The sequence below is a fragment of the Cnephaeus nilssonii genome, assembly GCF_951640355.1.
Source record: "Cnephaeus nilssonii genome assembly, chromosome: 3".
In the NCBI taxonomy this organism is placed as follows: domain Eukaryota; kingdom Metazoa; phylum Chordata; class Mammalia; order Chiroptera; family Vespertilionidae; genus Cnephaeus; species Cnephaeus nilssonii.
In genome coordinates, this window is record NC_137074.1 from 23,644,996 (window position 1) to 23,663,176 (window position 18,181).

Genomic DNA, 18,181 nt, shown 5'->3' on the forward strand with positions numbered 1-18,181 from the left:
GAAATATGTTCTGAAGAAATCCCTGGACTCTAAATTCTCCAGTTGTTTGAAGCCCCCACCTAGAGAAGGAAGAAAGTGACATCACATCACAAGGGCCCCTGGAAACACCCCCGGTGTCAAAACCTGCCGAAAGTAGAGAGTTCTCCCCACACCCAAGACCCTCAAAGGCGATTACACTTGGTGTCCCATGTTCCTTTCACACTTCTCTGCCCCTGGCAGAGATGTCACCACATGACTCACCTCCAAGGGGATTCTTTCAAACTTGGGTCTTTCTATCACTGGACACTTGGGTTGTTTCCATGTCTTGGCCACTGTGAATAATACTGCAATGAACATAGGGGTGCTAAATTTAAATTTTTTAAATTGGGTCTTTCTAGTCCTATTGCTTAGGGTTTTTTGCAAGGACTGGGATTATTCACAACAGGATTCTCATCTGCACTGTGATATGTGATCCCACCTCTGTAAAAATAAATTGAAACACAAAACCTATTGGTTTTTATCTATTTGTATCAGCATGGAGAAAGGTATGTGAGAATACATTCCAAGTTTTAACGTTGATATCTGGAGGAGTGATGGGGCTTGAAGATTGACATTATTTTTTCCTTAAGTATCTGTTTTGTAAATTATATAACAAAACTAGGACCCTTAACCAGGCTTAATTGGAATGCTAGACTACCTGACCTAAAAAATAGGCCCTCCTTGCTTCCCAGTTTTAAGAAAATAAGGAGTGAGAGTGCACCAGCTCTGGGACCAGATGGGGTAGGACACAAAAGCTGACTCCACCAACTTCCTAGTGATTTGACTTTGAGCGAGTTGCTACAACTCTATTTTATCTTATTTTACCACCTGAAATAAGCTGTTTTGGGATTATTCTAAAGATTGAATAAAATAGTGTCCATGAAAGCACCTGGCACCCAGTAGATTCTCACTAAGTAATTGTTGAAAGAAGTGAATGATCAGAATTTGAGTGAAGAAGGAATTCTGTATTTTATCAGTTTCTGATTTAACACATCCTTATGGGATTTTTTTCTTGTTTATTCATAATTAATTTACAAAACAGATGCTTAAGGAAAAAATAATATAAATCTTCAACACCCATCTCTCCTCCAGATATCAATGTTAAAACTTGGAATGTGCCGGGGTTCTTGTTCCAGCATTACAAAGGGTTCAGCAATCTGGAGAAAGGCTGTGCGTAGATTAAGTAAGAGTCCAAAGATGAAAGATAATTTTGAAAGGCATTAGGGGTCAGAGGAGCTTTGGCTAAAGGAGCTAAAGTTCTCATTGTCTCAGGACCCTTGCTTTTTATTAACACAATTTGTCCTAAAGCAAGGTGGAGATAATACACTTCAAAGGGTAGGATACAGAAGCATTGTCAGATTGGGGAATAGCCTACAGCTGTTCAGGGGTTTGGCCAACAAGAGGCAATAACATGTAGATTGAGATGCCCTGAGCGGTCTGGCAACAATCATCCTATTCAGGTTTGGGGGAAGTGCCTTTCAGCCTTTCCAACAGGTGATTACATATGTGACTCAGCCCTTGTTGAGTCCCCAAGTTTCATCAACCTTTTGATGAAATTCTTGTAATTATGACATGCTGGAATTGGCTTCTGGCAGGAATGTATGCTCTCACACACCTTTCTCCATGCTTGTACAAACAGATACAACCAATTAGATTTTTTGTTTCAGTTTGTTTATAAAAGGTAGGATCATATAAAACATAGTGCTTTGAGAAAGATAAATATCACATGATCTCACTCATTTGTGGACTATAATGAACAACATAAACTGATTAACAAAAACAGACCCAGAGACAGAGAAGCATGGATCAGACCATCAAACCTCAGAGGGAAGGTAGGGGAGGGTGGGGGTAAGGGGAAGAGATCAACCAAAGGACTTGTATGCATGCATATACGCCTAACTAATGGACACAGACACCAGGGGGGTGAGGGGGTGAGTGGGGGGGGGGGGAAAGGTAGGGGGCAATGGGGGGATAAGGACACATATGTAATACCTTAACCAATAAAGAAAAAAATTAAATAAATAAATAAAAGCAACCTGCTTTGTCCATGGACACCTCTCCAGGTGAGCCTATACAGATCTAACTCATTTTTAACTGCTGTATAATCACCCCCATATGATGGAACATAGTTTATTCAGCTATTCCCTTTAATTATGGACATTAAGATCTTTCCAGATTTCTTACACTAAGCACAGTGATGCAATAAGTATGCTTGTACTTGCATCTACTTGTGCTTTTATTCTGTGATAACCTTTCTTCTTTAACCCTCACTTAGTATTTTGTTTAGACTAGAGGCCCAGTGCACGACATTTGTGCACTGGGATGGGAGTCCCTCAGCCCAGCCTGCGCCCTCTTGCAGTCTGGGACCCCTTGGGGGATGTGTGACTGCCAGCTTAGGCCCGCTCCCCGTGAGGTGTCCTTAGCGCTACTGTAGAGGCAGGAGAGGCTCCCGCTACCGCTGCTGCACTCGCCAGCCATCAGCCTGGCTTCTGGCTGAGGGGCATTCCTCCTGTGGGAGCGCACTGACCACCAGGGGGAAGCTCCTGCGTTGAGCATCTGCCCCCTGGTGGTCAGTGTGCGTCATAGTGACTGGTCATTACGCTGTTCAGTTGATTTGCATATTAGCCTTTTATTATATAGGAAACTGCAGAATATAGAGAGCTAATTAAGAAAGGGAAGACCAGCCCTGATCGGTTTGGCTCAGTGGATAGAGCATCGGCCTGCAGACTCAAGGGTCCCAGGTTAGATTCCAGTCAAGGGCATGTACCTTGCTTGTGGGCACATATCCATTGGGGAGTGTGCAGGAGGCAGCTGATCAATGTTTCTCTCTCATTGATGTTTCTAACTCTCTATCTCTCTCCCTTCCTCTCTGTAAAAAATCAATAAAATATATTTTAAAAAAAAAGAAAGAAGAAAGGAAGGAAGGAAGAAAGAAAGAAAGAAGGAAGGAAGGAAGGAAGGAAGGAAGGAAGGAAGGAAGGAAGGAAGGAAGGAAGGAAGGAAGAAGAAAGGGAAGACCAAATGAAGCCATTGCAAGAAAGTTTGATTTCTTGCAACAAAATTGGACCAATCCCCTTGTCTGACAAACTCATTTTCATCTTTAAAGAGTATGGGTATCACTTCCTTGATGCAAATGTTTCTCTCTCTCTCTCTCTCTCTCTCTCTCTCTCTCTCTCTCTCTCTCCTCTCTCTCTTTCTCTGTCACTCACACACCACACACAGCCTCCAAGGACTGTCATCTGCCTTCTGAATACAGATTTTTCTCTATTTCCTGTTTGAGGGGGGAGGCAAACCTCAGTCACCTTTGTAACTATAGCCCTCCGCACAGAAGCAGGCAGTCTTCTGAAGAGAAACTCTATGATCATTGGGATCCGCATTTTTGTCACTTCCCTTAACAGGTGGCGCTCTTTATGCTGCTCCTCGAAGTTGAGGGCTGAGCCTCTCAACCTGACTTCCTGCAGGTTTAATCTCTCTGTTCTTAAGCTTGATCCCCCATGACTTGTTGACTTTTCCTTATGTCCTTTATCTCTCCACAGTTTTGATTTTAGTCCAGAGACTTTCTTTTCACACTGTCTATGGCAGGTATGGCTTAGCCATTTGCTAAAATTTATTCTTCCCATCATGTTCACAGTTATAGAGTTGTCCCTGGGAAGTGGCTAAATATGAACTACATTTCTCTCCCACCACCTCCTTGCATTTGTGACCCATAACTGATTTTCACCAAGAGAATGTGAGTGGGTATGATGTGTCTTCATTCCAGGCAAGCCTTTGAAGAAGGGATTTGCCTTCTCCGTGCTTTCTCTTTGTTTTATCAACTGCAATCACAAGAACCTAGAATATGGCAGAGCCACAATATGGAAGGAGTTTGGGTTGGGTCCTTGAGCCCACTACATGGGGACAGCTGCCTGCTGTCCAGCAAGATTTGCCTCAGACATTTACAGGCATGATTATGTTAGAGCCATTATCCTGCATCAAATCTTTTTGTTGCAACAGCTGTCACTACCATAACTGATGCAGGACCTTAACAAGGAAAACCATAGTCCTCTAAAAAAGAGCTAGAACACAAATCCAGGTCTCTGAATACAAACCCTCAGGTTTTTGTTCTTAACCTTCATGCCACAATTCTTCTAGAGGTCCCACCTCTTTCCTCTGAAACATCTTCTCTAGGTCAGTGACTTACGCTTTTTCAGTTTATGGACCTCGTCAGGTTAGTTCAAATCCTGTCCCCTATTCTATCTTTTCCTTTAGCCATTGGGTCAGAATGAGATTTGTCATAAACACACAATTCACATCAGAAATAAGAATATGGATTTTATTATGATGCCACAAACACAAATATTTATCAAGTGACTACAGGAACTTTCTTTGGTGTCCCACAATCCTCTTTGATTGTTTAGTCCCACAGCTGAATTCTGATGCTTAGAAAAAGCAATTACCTTTTGTATCGATGTTCATTTATTTTTTCTAAATAAGATATGACACATTCATTATAAGATAGGTTGATGGGTAATGAGTTTTTCAGGATATTTTAATTGAGGCTTATAGTTCATTGTTGGTATAAATTAATATTATATTAAATAATTTATGAATTAATAGTCTGGCTATGCCAAATGAAAATTTCTGAGTGAGAATCCAAAAGGTCTTTCATTTAGTAGGAAATGAATTACCAGGATGAATTAATTGGTTGTAAGAAATTCTTTCCCGTCGCATGTTTCTCTTCATACATTTCTCTGTTCTAAAACAATGCTCTGCCTGTGGTTGTAACACTGCCCTTGTTTGAAAAACCATTGAATGACCAGGTGATTGGGAAGACAAGTGAAAACTAATTTTGTGAATTTGACATATATTTATAAATAAAAACCAGTTGAAAAAGTATATATAAAAATAAAAACCACTGAATGAACTACCTTGCACCAAGATACAAGAGCACACACAGGGTAGGAAAGCGATAGTTATGGGAAAAGAGATTTTATTTTCACCCTCCAGACTAGGGCAGTTCAAACTTTCTTGGTGATTATTTACAACCAGAGTCTCTTTTCTCTTATATTCAATCGATACCTTATTTGCTTTTTGACTTTGCAGGCAATAGTGGCATGGAACCTGGCTCTGGTAAAGTGTAGACAAGACTGGAAATAAGTTCTTTAATTTTCTGGCTCATAAAGTTACTTCCTTCCAGATGTCTGTTAGTTCTCAGTAGAAATTAGTCTGTAATGACATGTCATCTCACCCTGTGAGGGTCTTTTTTAGGTCCCAGAGCACCCCTGCGTATTAGCAACGGCACCTGAAAGACAGCAGGAGCCCATTCTTCACCTGAGGACAATTCAGATGTGAGGGTTAAAGACGCAGTGTTGACTCTTACAGGCAAAGGGAAAAAGGGACTTTAACTAATTTCTCACAAAGTGTCCCTTTCCTCTTTCCAGTGATGTGAAGGACTCTTGTCTATGTGGCTTTAAAAGGCTGGTTTTAAGATGAGTCATTGTCTCAGATGCAAATCAGACTGAGAATCAAGCACCAGGCAACTCTGTTGAGCTAACTAATTCATTAAAGGAAGTCATAAATGCCTTGGGAAGAATAATTAGGTGTGGGGATGTTTTGTATGGGACTAATAAATCCATCTCCCCGCAGTTCTGGCTAAATCAAGAGTGGGAGTGAAACAGTACCCGGGCCTTTTCCGAGTTCCCAAACCAGTCTCACCCACGCTGCAAGTGGGGGTGCTGGGTCTCTAGGGAGACAGCAGCTCTCACCTCATGGGCCTGAGCCCCAGAGCAGGAGAGTGTGAGGACTGGAGAATGGAAGTGCTGTTCACTAAGAGGCCCAGAGAACCAGGACAGCATCTGATGCTCCACCTTTGGCCCTGCCACAGCACTGCCACTGCATTTTGGTGCCTGGAACCCCCGTATCAAGGAGCCACCTGGTGGGTGTTGCCTCTGTGAGAGTCAGAGCTAGCGAACTGCCTGGAGGCAGCGAGGGAGCCTGCCTTCTAGGGACCTGCACTTTCCTATGAGAACATTCTCCATCACCACAGTGGGACCCGGGACGCTCAGGGCCAGGCCCACCCCCAGGAGGCCTGAGGCCTACAGGGGAATTGCCAAAGGCTGCCTTGAAGGGCTGAAGGGGCTGAATAATCTAGGTTTTATGAATGTTGTCGGCCATACGTAAACCATTAAATACCTCTTTTGAGTTTCCTCTACTTCTTGAACTGCTCTTGAAGCTACCTCCCCCAAACATTTAGGCAACAATCAGGAAATATAAATTAATGGGGTTGAGACGGAAGGGGCAAATCCAACAATAAAAATATAAATCATAAAAGTTTTAAATTATGCCCTTTTGGGCCACACTTAAAATGTGTTGTCTATTTGCTCCTTATAAGAAAGAGTCCTAGATAAATTGTCATAGTTTTGATATCTAAGTTGTATTTCAAGTCTTATTTTCTTTCTCTCTCTCTCTTTTTTTTTTTATATTAGCCCAAGCCCCTGATTTGCATAGCTGGTGAGCCAATATTGTACTATCAATGCCCTCCCCAACCCACTAAAATAAAAAGTCTAAATGCCCACTTCCTCTTTTTTAAAAGTACACACATGTGTATCACTTCCTAAATTATACTCATTGTCAAGAATTTCGAACTATAAAATTATCCAAGTGTTCGATTTTATCTGAGGCAGTAACCGCTCCTTTAAAACATCACAGTTGCCTTCATTTCATATCTTAGGAGCCTCGTACTTACTAGCTGGGGTCAAATACACTCCCTCATTCTCAGAATTTTGAATTTTAAAGAAAACAGGATTATGCTGTACACCTGAAACTAATACAAAATAATACTGAATGTAAACTGTAATTGACAATTTTTTTTAAAAAAAAGCTGGAAGTTCACATACAAATGACTCTCATTTCAGGAGCATGCGTGGATCTCCCTTTACTGCCAACTAACTGGGCCAGCAGCAATGTTTTCACATCACACCAGAAAGTGAAAGCCAAATCTTAGGGCTACTTCAGATTTCTGAGATTCCCGACCCAGTTACCCCAGGCTTCTTGGCTCAAGATGAAAGCATTTTCGTCAGGAATTCCTTGGCTTCAGTTTCCAAGCCAGTCATGCGAACTGTCCAAAAACATGGACCAGTCTCACCACACTGCTAGTGGGGGTGATGGGTCTTTAGGAAGGGGGTAGCTTTACCTTCCAGGTCCTGAAGCCCAGAGCAGGAGAAGGGAGAATGTGAGGACTTGCCCAGGGCAGACTGGAGGAGAATGGAAGGGGTATTTGATAAAGCGATTACCAGAGGCAGCTGGGACGGAGAAAAGAAGACATGGCAGGCAATATGCTAATAGGTTGGTTGAGATGTGCAGAGAGGAAAGGAGTTGGACCACTGGTTATATGCATCTCTCCCAGAGGTCACATATACAAATGCATTTAGGGGCCACACTGGTAACACCAGTAACAGAAACAACTTGGGTGTAAGACAGTGAGAAGCACATGACCTGACTAAAAGGATTCACAGTGAAGGAAATGCTAACTATCAACTGCTGGGCTGAACTGGCTTCTGCAAGACTTTTCTAAGATTTCAAAATATTCTACTTTTGTTACAGAGCTCATTACTTCTATTAACTAATGTTTCAGCCATATAACATTAGCCAGCACCGAAAGTCATTCTAAAGAGAGCCCCACAAAATGTATTATGTTTACAGACAATAATATTACTACCGCACTGCAGAATGACAAGTTTATGAGTGTTTGGGGGAGAGATTCCTTTCAGATGTCAGTACCAATACTAGTCAAGTTTCTCTTGTAAATTTTTTAACACATAATGTTGTCTCTTTGCATTGGCTTCTAGGAATCAAAGAACTAATTTTGCAGCCCACCTATGACAAGTTGAAGAAGAGCTTGGATTAATGTAATTCCTAGTTTACTGTATTATCCCTTTAAGTTGCTACAAACTCTTTTGGGAAACCAAAAAAAAGGGTGGGGGCATCATAAGCAAATAAATATCTCTATGTATTTATTTATCTTTATATGTATCTGTATTTTTATTTACATACTAGAGGCCTGGTGCATGAAATTCGTGCACGGGGGGGGGGTGTCCCTCAGCCCAGCCTGCACCCTCTCCAATCTGGGACCCCTCGAGGGATGTCCTACTGCCCGGACATCCCTCTCACAATCCAGGACTGCTGGCTCCCAACTGCTCACCTGCCTGCCTTCCTGATTGCCCCTAACCGCTTCTGCCTGCCTGCTTGATCACCCCCTAACCACTCCCCTGCCAGCCTGATTGATGCCTAACTGCTCCCCTGCCAGCCTGTTTGCCCCTAACTACCCTCCCCTGCAGGCCTGGTCACCCCTAACTGCCCTCCCCTGCAGGCCTGATCACCCCCAACTGCCCTCCCTTGCAGGCCTCGTCCCTCCCAACTGCCCTCCCCTGCAGGCCATCTTGTAGTGGCCATCTCGTGTCCACATGGGGGCAGCCATCTTTGACCACATGGGGGCAGCCATCTTGTGTGTTGGAGTGATGGTCAATTTGCACATTACTTCTTTATTAGATAGGATTAGATAGGATAGAGGCCTGATGCACAGGTGAGGGCCAGCTGGTTTGCCCTGAAGGGTGTCCCGGATCAGGGTGGGGGTTCCCTTGAGGCATGGGGCAGCCTGGGTGAGGGACCTTTGGTGGTTTGCAGGCTGGCCATGTCCCCCAGCGACCCAAGTGGGAGCCCTGGTATCTGGGATTTATTTATCTTCTATAATTGAAACTTTGTAGCCTTGAGTGGAGGCCTAGGCTGGCCAGGGTGTGCGGAAAGCTTGGCTTCCTCCATTACTGGGGAAACCCAAGCCTCCTGCTCGCTCCATGGCCACAGCCATCTTGGTTGGGTTAATTTGTATACTCACTCCTGATTGGCTGGTGGGTGTGGCTTGTGGGTGTAGCGAAGTGATGGTTAATTTGCATACTACTCTTTTATTAGATAGGATTTATCCTTATACTAGAGGCCTGGTGCATGGAATTCATGCATGGGGGGGGGTCCCTCAGCCCAGCCTCCACCCCCTGCACCCTCTCCAATCAGGGACACTTCGGCGGATGTCTGGCTGCCAGTTTAAGTCCGATCCTGGGGATCGGGCCTAAACTGGCAGCCGGACATCCCTCTCACAATCTGGGACCACTGGCTCCTAACCGCTCGCCTGCCTGCCTGATCGCCCCCTAACTGCCTCCCCTCCTAGCCTGGTCACCCTCCTCAACATCCCCCCTGCTGGCCTGGTCGCCCCCTAACTGTCCAGAAGGAAGTCGGATGTCTGGAAGATGTCCGGTCACCCAGTCTAATTAGCATATTACCCTCTTATTAGTATAGATATTTACTTAGCCCTCTCTGGCTACCAATACCTGGAATCTTCTAATGGCAGCGACTGGGTACTTTCCAGAGGCAGACTCTCTTTTGTTTTAGAAGATCAAGTGAATAAAAACCAAGTTCTAATGCCAATTATATGCCCCAACCCTCTTTTGTCTGTCCTCTTTTCCACAGTTTCCACTCTTATATTGTAATCAAATTCTACTCTTATGGTCAGTGGTAGCTACAGTCTTTATAACCCCAGTGCATGTTTCCATTCTCCCTCTGGTTTCTTTGGAGATCTCTTTCTTTATGTGGTTCTGCTGAGGCTGTCAGACTTGGTGCCTGCCCCTTCTTTCACAGAAAGAAATGACGCAGGCAGTCACCCAGAATGAAATACCTATCCCCGACCCTACATCAATAATTGGTTCATTAATGTACATGTGACCCCAGCAGAACCAATCAGACGCTTCCCTGGATTGGTCTATGAATACTGGGTTTGCTAAACTGAGACAATAAGAGCCTGGCAGCCATCTCGTCTACTATGTAGAGGGAAAGTTGGCATCAGAAGCTAACAGAGCAGCAGAGCTGAGAGATGGCCAGAGGGAAGGAGAGAAGCCCTGACGACATCCTACAAGTTTTTGGATTTAGTCTGAAGTCAGATCCTTCCCTTGACATTTTGTTACAGCAGCCAATAATATCCCATTTTGCTTGTGCTGATTTAAGTTGGATTTTTGTCAGGACTGAAAGAGTCCTACTGATTATACTCTTATCTCTAATCTTGTGGCCCTGGCCCTATCACCTCAATCCACCCTCCACAGAGCTAATCGACCTTGTAATGTTTCTAACAAACATTGGATCTTGACATGTCCTTGCTCAGCGTCCTGAAAGACTATCACCCACGGGATAAAATATAAACTCTCTGCATGATATTCAAGACTTCTCATCTGGTCTAACTCTTGCCACTCCCCTCTCAGATTTTGAGGAGGTGACATTTGAGCTCCTTATTGATCCCAATTTCTTCCTGGCCTCCAGGCCTTTGTACATGGCATTAGTTTATCTCTGAAATTCCCTCCCCCTGCTTTGAACTCAAATGTCATCTTCTCTAGAAAGTCTTTCTTTGCTTCCTTAGATAGAATTTGCTGTTTTTCTCCTCTGCTCCCACCATATCCTCATAGCTCCTTGAAAACAAGGAAGGGCATTTATCTGTGTTTCTTAATGTCCAGCTAAGCAAATGGCACTCAATAGGAGCGAAATAAATGTGTTGAATGAGTGAATGAATAAATGTTCAATGCCACCTCATAAAGAAATCCTACTCCTAATTTCTCTTTTTATATACAGTTCTTCACTGATCAATTTTCCCACAAGTTCTTAGGTTTAAGCAACAACTTAAGACCCCATGTCTTTTCAAAACTGCAGTTGTATTAAAAGTCTTCGAGATTCAATGAACTCATAAAGCCTGTGAGGAAAAACCAATTCTGAAGCCCATTAGATCTGCTGACGTCACAACCTGATGTGCTTTATGAACTTGGATGAGAGGCTCAAGTCTAACTTTCCATTCATTGTTTACAAAATTATAAGCATCTTTAAGAGGAAAGGAATTTAATACACTAAAGGGGGGCATGTGGTGAGCACGGACCATCCACAGTTACCTGAAGAGGTGTTAATAGTGGCAATACTCACAAGCTCAGTCACTATTCTTTGGGCTAAGTCACGTGTGCTCTCACAGCCATTTCTGTGGTTTCTCTTGACAACCATCAGAGTAGAATCTTGGACAGAGATCAGCACTAAAGTTAGGTACTTCTTGCTAATCCTTTGATGCAGAGATGCAGAAACTAACCTTACAGTGATAGATGGCTTTCGTGACGTTCCAAAGGCTGAATCAAAACTAGGGGAAATGGGAGGCCTAGGTAAAGTAGAGGTAGTCATAAGAACACCTTTCATTTATACTTTCTGGGGAACTAACCAGTATCCTGCTAGCCTCAAAAAGTTATTGAAACTTCCCAGAGGTGTCCAACTTACCCCCAGGAAATAATCTAGGCCTTTTCACATTGTTTCATTATCTTGTATGATCTCAGAATTTTCCTGAGAATAAGGAAAAGCAGGCAGGTGTGCTTTTCATTTTGCAGAAAGAGAAATGGGCACAGAGGGATTAAGAAGGGCATTTCCCAAGGCTTGATAGCAACTCTGCAGCCAGGATTAGAATGCCACGCTTGTTTTATTAGCCCCTGGGTCTTTAAAGTTGGCTGCCTACATAGCTCCCAGAAAAATGTTTGAAACTACCTTTTCCTCATATGTTTCTAAACTGACTTCAAAATTTGTCCATTATACTTTTAAAGGATTGCAAAAAAAATATTATATCCAGAACTTTCTAAATAAAAAGACTTAAAAATATATCTGGAATATCCAATTAAACATATATTTTCCTTGTATCTAATGGAATTTAAATACCAAAGCAATTTGACTATCATATCCATTTTTTTAAGTAAATGAGCAAGCTCTTCTTTAACTATTGGAAATTTTATATCATTTAGTTATTCTTTCTGTTGTTGTTGTTAATCCTCACTCAAGAATATTTCTTCCATTGATTTTTTTAAATAGTAGAGGAAAGGGGGAGAGACAGAGAGAGGAAAATATCATTGTGTGTGTATGTGTGTGTGTGAGAAAGAGAGAGAAAGAGAGAGACTGGTTGTCTCCCACACTCGCCCCAACTGGGGTGGGAATCGAACCTGCAACCAAGGTACATTCCCCGCTGGCTAAACCGGCTAGGGCTCATTTATATATATATATATATATATATATATATATATATATATATATATATATATATATATATAATTGATTTTTTTTTTTTACAGAGAGTAAGGGAGAGGGATAGAGAGCTAGAAACATCCAGGAGAGAGAAACATCGATCAGCTGCCTCCTGCACACTCCCTACGGGGTATGTGCCCGCAACCAACGTACATGCCCTTGACTGGAATCGAACCAGGGACCTTTCAGTCCGAAGGCCGACACTCTATCCACTGAGCCAAACCAGTTAGGGCTCATTTATTTATTCTTGAACTTATATTTTCATTCCAATTTACCCTCAGAATTTAATCCTTATGTAATTTTTAAGAAACATCTTATTGATAACCCTATCAAACTTCCTTATACAAAAAAGTATATAAATATGAATTTAAATGTTTAAGTTTCCTGTGACCATAAGTTTCTAAGTAACAAAGTTCTTTAATACTGAGTTTCTGTTACAAATACTATTAATAAATTGATTTTAAAAAACAAATATATTATAAGGTTTGATTAATAATTATAGAAGAAAAAGGAAATTGTATTGGAAATATATCTTTTATTGAGAGGAGGTTGATTTCTTTTCCAATTCAATCATGTACCTGCTGATGAATATTACTTATTGACAGAATGAGATACAGTTCTCCATCATTTCTATTCCCACTATTTGTATGTATAGATGTAAACCCTGAGAAAATGTGTTCATAAGTAAGTAAATGGAAATGGAAGGAGTCTTGTTACAACAATGTTAATTAATTATTTGAGTTCCCTTTGAACGATATGCCAAAATTTACATTGTGATCTATTATCAAAAATCATTTTAATGGCCCTGGCTGGTTTGGCTCAGTGGATAGAGCATTGACCTGCAGACAGAAGGGTCCCAGGTTTGATTCCAGTCGGGGGGACATGCCTGGGTTGAGGGCTTGGTCCAACATGCAGGATGCAGCCCATCAGTGATTCCCTCTCATCATTGATGTTTCTACCTCTCTCTTCCTCTCTGAAATCAGTAAAAACATATTTTTAAAAAAATCATTTTAATGATGTATCAAATGACAGCTCCATTAGGTTCTACTTGAATTTTGTTGACAGCAACCACTTGATTTTTAGACATTTATTAGCCCATCATTAGAGCCATTCACCTTCTCAATCCTGTCCCTATACATTCAAGGGTTTCTTCTCAAGTGTTGTTTTTTTTTACCACCTGGGGGAATGCATCTCAGTGAGACTGGAGAGAAAAGCCATTCGTTGCTAAGTAAGAGAACACTGTGAAAGGGAAGATGGGAAAGAAGCCAGCAGGACAACTTTCTCAGTGGCTCTCAGGCAGATGGTTCCTACCGAAGTTGAGCATCTGGAAATTGATTCCCCCAAAGCTATCCATGACCACCAACCCCTTGGAAAGTTTGTAAATTGTTTGGGGATAAGCATACTTCAGCTTGTATTAGCTCAGGCTTCCACCACTTTTGAATAAATCCTCCAAATGTGTGTCCCATCATTACACATTGTACATCAATCACCAACAATGCGTTGGGCATTTTTCTAAGTACTGGAGACACAACAACAAAGAAAAGAGATTACATTCCTGCCCTTCACACTACTGGACAAGAGAGACAATAACTTATCAGAATTTGACTCTGTTTTTATACTGAGCACACTGAGACATGGCAAGTCAGAAACAGAAAGCTCAGGCCATTGTGACCCTGAAACATGGCTGGCTTGTCCCCCCTGTAGCTACAAGGACAGGGTGCCATGCCCCCTGTCCTAAGTTTCCCTGCACCAAACAGAATGCCAGGCACCTTATAGCCTGTCCCTACATATTCGCCCAATTAATTGAGTGAAGTTGGAAGTCAAAGAAAATTGTATTTATCTTTCTAAAGCAAGCATATCAAACGCGTGGGCCATGGGCCGCATGCGGCCCACAATGAATATTTTTGCAGCCCAGCCAATATAATGGTATGTAAGAAACGTTTTAATAAAAATTTCATAACTTGATTTTTACAATATCCTGTTATACATGATCTATATAATAAAAGCCTAATATAAACTGACCGAACAGAGGATCAACCGGTGGAATAACCAGTCACTATGATGCACACTGACCACCAGGGAGCAAACACTCAACACAGGAGCAGCCCCAATCCAGCCAAGGCAGGTGCCAGCTGGGGCTCCCAGATCACCCCACCAGTTCCCCCACAGATTGGTCCTTATCGCCAGCCAGGCCTAGGGACCATAACCATGCACAAATTTTGTGCACTGGGCCTCTAGTTATTAATAACAAACCAAAACGTTTGCTAATGATTGGTTACTATAATCATATTGCATTCATTTCCCTTATGCACCTTATGCACAGGTGCACCATTTCTCTCCACTAATACTAGCAGCGAATATTTTAGCAGCTGATTACCATGTCATTAGTCTTGAACTGACTTGTTTGGTGTGTGCAACAGGAAATATTTCACTTTCGGAGAACAAGAAAAATAGCTTTATTTGCATTATACTTACTAATTTGTGCAGTTATTCAGTGTCTGGTAAGTTAATGTTCAAGAAAAATATGAATTCTTATTTAAATGTTCTATTGTTTTATGTTAACGATTACTCATTTATTTCAGCCCTTTGTATTCAGCATGTCTCTATCAAAATAAACCTACGTTTCTATGAAAATTGAAGCTTTTGTTTTTTTAAAGCCCACATACACTTAAACCTTGTTTATTTGGCCCATGTTAGCCTTTGAGTTTGACATGCTTATTCTAAAGTGTCTGATACAGCTGTCTTTTAAATGGGGAGTACTGCAAAGTCATTCGTAAAACCATAGCAGTTTTAGATCCTGAAAGAAACTTAGTGACCACGTGATCCCATTTCCCCTTTTCTTGAGGAAAAAGAAATGTGGCCTGGGAAGGTGAAGTGACTTATCAGAATCATGAATCTATGGAAAATTTCTAGATACCTTCAATCCAGGCAAGTTCTGCCTCCTTTAAAATAGCCCGAGCTTGATAGATGCCACTAAGAAATGTCCCTGATCCATACCTATGTAACCTCCCAACAAAGCCTTAGACATCTATTTAAAAAGTGAAATAAGAAAATACTTCTCTCTCCCTCTATTTAATGAATTCCCTTGGAATTCACAGGACACATCTATAATAATAAAAGCATAATATGCTAATTAGACCAGACAGCCAAATGACCTTCTGGACGTCATTTCAGACATCCTTTCAGATGAAGCCGCGGTGGCAGGGGATGAGGCAGAGACTGTTAGGTGCGAACAGACAGTCAGGTGAGCAGTTAGGGGTGATCAGGCAGGCAGGCAGAGTGGTTAGGGGTGATCAGGCAGGCAAGTGGTTAGGGGCAATCAAGCAGGCAGGCAGAGTGGTTAAAGGTGATCAGGCAGGCAGGTGAGTGATTAGGGACGATCAGGCAGGAAGGCTAGTGGTTAGGGGCAATCAGGCAGGTAGGCAAGTGGTTAGGGGCGATAAGGCAGGCAGGCAGAAGCAGTTAGGGGCTGTCAGGCAGGCAGGCAGAGTGGTTAGGGGCAATCAGGCAGGCAGGCAGAGGTGGTTAGGGGCAATCTGGCGGCAGACAAGTGGTTAGGGGTGGTCAGGCAGGCAGGCAGAGGGGTTAGGGGTGATCAGGCAGGCAGGCGAGTGTTTAGGAGCCTGCGGTCCCAGATTGTGAGAGGGTGCAGGCCGGGCTGAGGGACACGCTCCCCCTCCCCCCCCCCCCTGCACAAATTCATGTACCGGGCCTCTAGTATAACATAAAAGAAACAGTTGTTTGTCAGTTGGGTTATTTAGAGTGGCTACTCCTACACCCCAATATGTGGTTTTGTCTTTTCGAGTTGGAGACTATGAATGGAATTTTTAATGAATGGGAGTCTTCCATGGTTTCATTGTGAATTTAATACCTGTGGTGCCCAGAGGCCAAATTTCCCGTCAATGGTTAGCAGGATTATTGGTCAGGAAGATTCCTTAGGCAGAGAAATAATAGTGCAAGTGGAAATGCAGCTGCTTCTGTTCTGAGGTCTCTGGGGTAAGTCCTTGGAGTGGCTACTGGCCGACCAGAGGGAAGTCCCCGGTGGCCAAATAAAAGGTTCCAAGTAAAAGAAAGTGTTGTTTAATTACACTGGCACAAATGGAAACCAAATGAGTAAATAAAGAGCTTCTGAGAGGAGAATTTGTTGGTTTGGTTTCTGAGTCAGTTCCCAAAGGTTTCACTTTGCATTTCTGTTGCATTTGGTGGAGGTGGTGAGTCGTGAGAAATTTCTGCTGATGGCCTTCGAATAAGAAACCCTGGAAACCACACTCGGTCGGTGAGGACCAAAGGAGCCCAGAAGAAGAAGAATTTCACAGCTGTCCATCCACCTCCACAGATGACCTCCAGGTCATCCCAGATCATCAGCTCAGTCCTTGAGTGCTGTTCTTCATTTTCAACTGGCTTTTCTGGAAGTGTCTACTATAAAGTTCCAAAGCCATCTCACATCTATTCTTTTATTATTATTATTATTATTATTATTACTATTGATTTCAGAGAGGAAGGGAGAGGGAGACAGCGATAGAAACATCAATGATGAGAGAGAATCATTGATCAGATGCCTCCTGCCCACCTCATACTAGGGATCGAGCCCGCAACCCAGGCATGTGCCTTGACAGGGAATTGAACTGTGACCTCCTGGTTCATAGGTCGATGCTCAACCACTGAGTCATGCCGACTGGGTTCACATCTATTCTTGTTGTCTTTGTCCCTGCAACTGCTCCTTCTCCTGTTTTCTCTTGTTCAGCAAACAGCCCTACCATATATCCAGGCACCCAAGTCTGTAACTTGGGACGTATTCTTGACTCCTTTTAGAGTACCACTTCAAATTTGGTCATTACCAGGTCCTGTCATTTCTGCCTTTAGGTAAATTTCACACCTTTCTCCTCCTCTGCAGGCCTAGGGCCAATGCCTTAGTGGAGTCATCAATTCTCACCAGGGCTGATATAAAAACCTCCGACCAGAGTCCAAATTCAGCTTTAGTCCATCCTCTACATTGTGTCTCAGGGTCTTTCAAAAATGAAAATCCAATTACCTACCTTTTCACTCCTGCTCGTTCTTAAGGCTCTGGCAGCAGAGGAATCTATGAAATAGGATAAAATCTGTAAGTCCAGACACATGGGTAGAAATTCTAATTATGCTCTTTATCTTGAACAAGTCATTTTGCCTGTCTGAGCCTCCATTTCCTTATCCATAAAGTAAGGTATTTTGAACTAAGACAATGAATTTAAAAACTTTTTAGCCCAGGACCAACAGTAAGAAATACATTTAAACCACAAAACAGGCATACCTATGCATTAGCACACAACATATACAAAAAAGTACATATACAAAGCACATTTATGTATATACAGACCACACACATGTACAGGAACACACTCTACACACAGATACAAATCATATTGTAAAACAGTTTCCCAATAGTATATATATATATATATATATATATATATATATATATATATATAACCTTTCTATGTACAATAAACTCTGATACTTTGTTTTCATATATCTTACTCAATTTTTAATTTTTTTAAAATATATTTTATTAATTTTTTACAGAGAGGAAGGGAGAGGGATACAGAGTTAGAAACATTGATGAGAGAGAAACATCGATCAGTTGCCTCCTGCACACTCCCTACGGGGTATGTGCCCGCAACCAAGGTACATGCCCTTGACCAGAATCGAACCTGGGACCCTTGAGTCTGCAGGCCGACGCTCTATCCACTGAGCCAAACCAGTTAGGGCAATTTTGAATTTTTTAAATGAATAAAATAATGCTGTTGTGACCCACAAAAGTGATTTCAGGACTCACTGGGAAGATGTGGCCTGGTGTAGAGAAATCCTGAATTACATGATTTCTTAGATTCCTTCTACCATTTAAAATTAATAAATGTAGGAACTATGTTTAGAAATCAAGCAACAACTTTCTATAGTATACATTTCTGTATTTTATGTGTTTGAATGTGTATTGGTTATTTTTACATGGGAAGATATTTTTTTAAATATGTAAACTAATTTTTAATTGTTAAAGGAGAACACATGGTCATTAAGA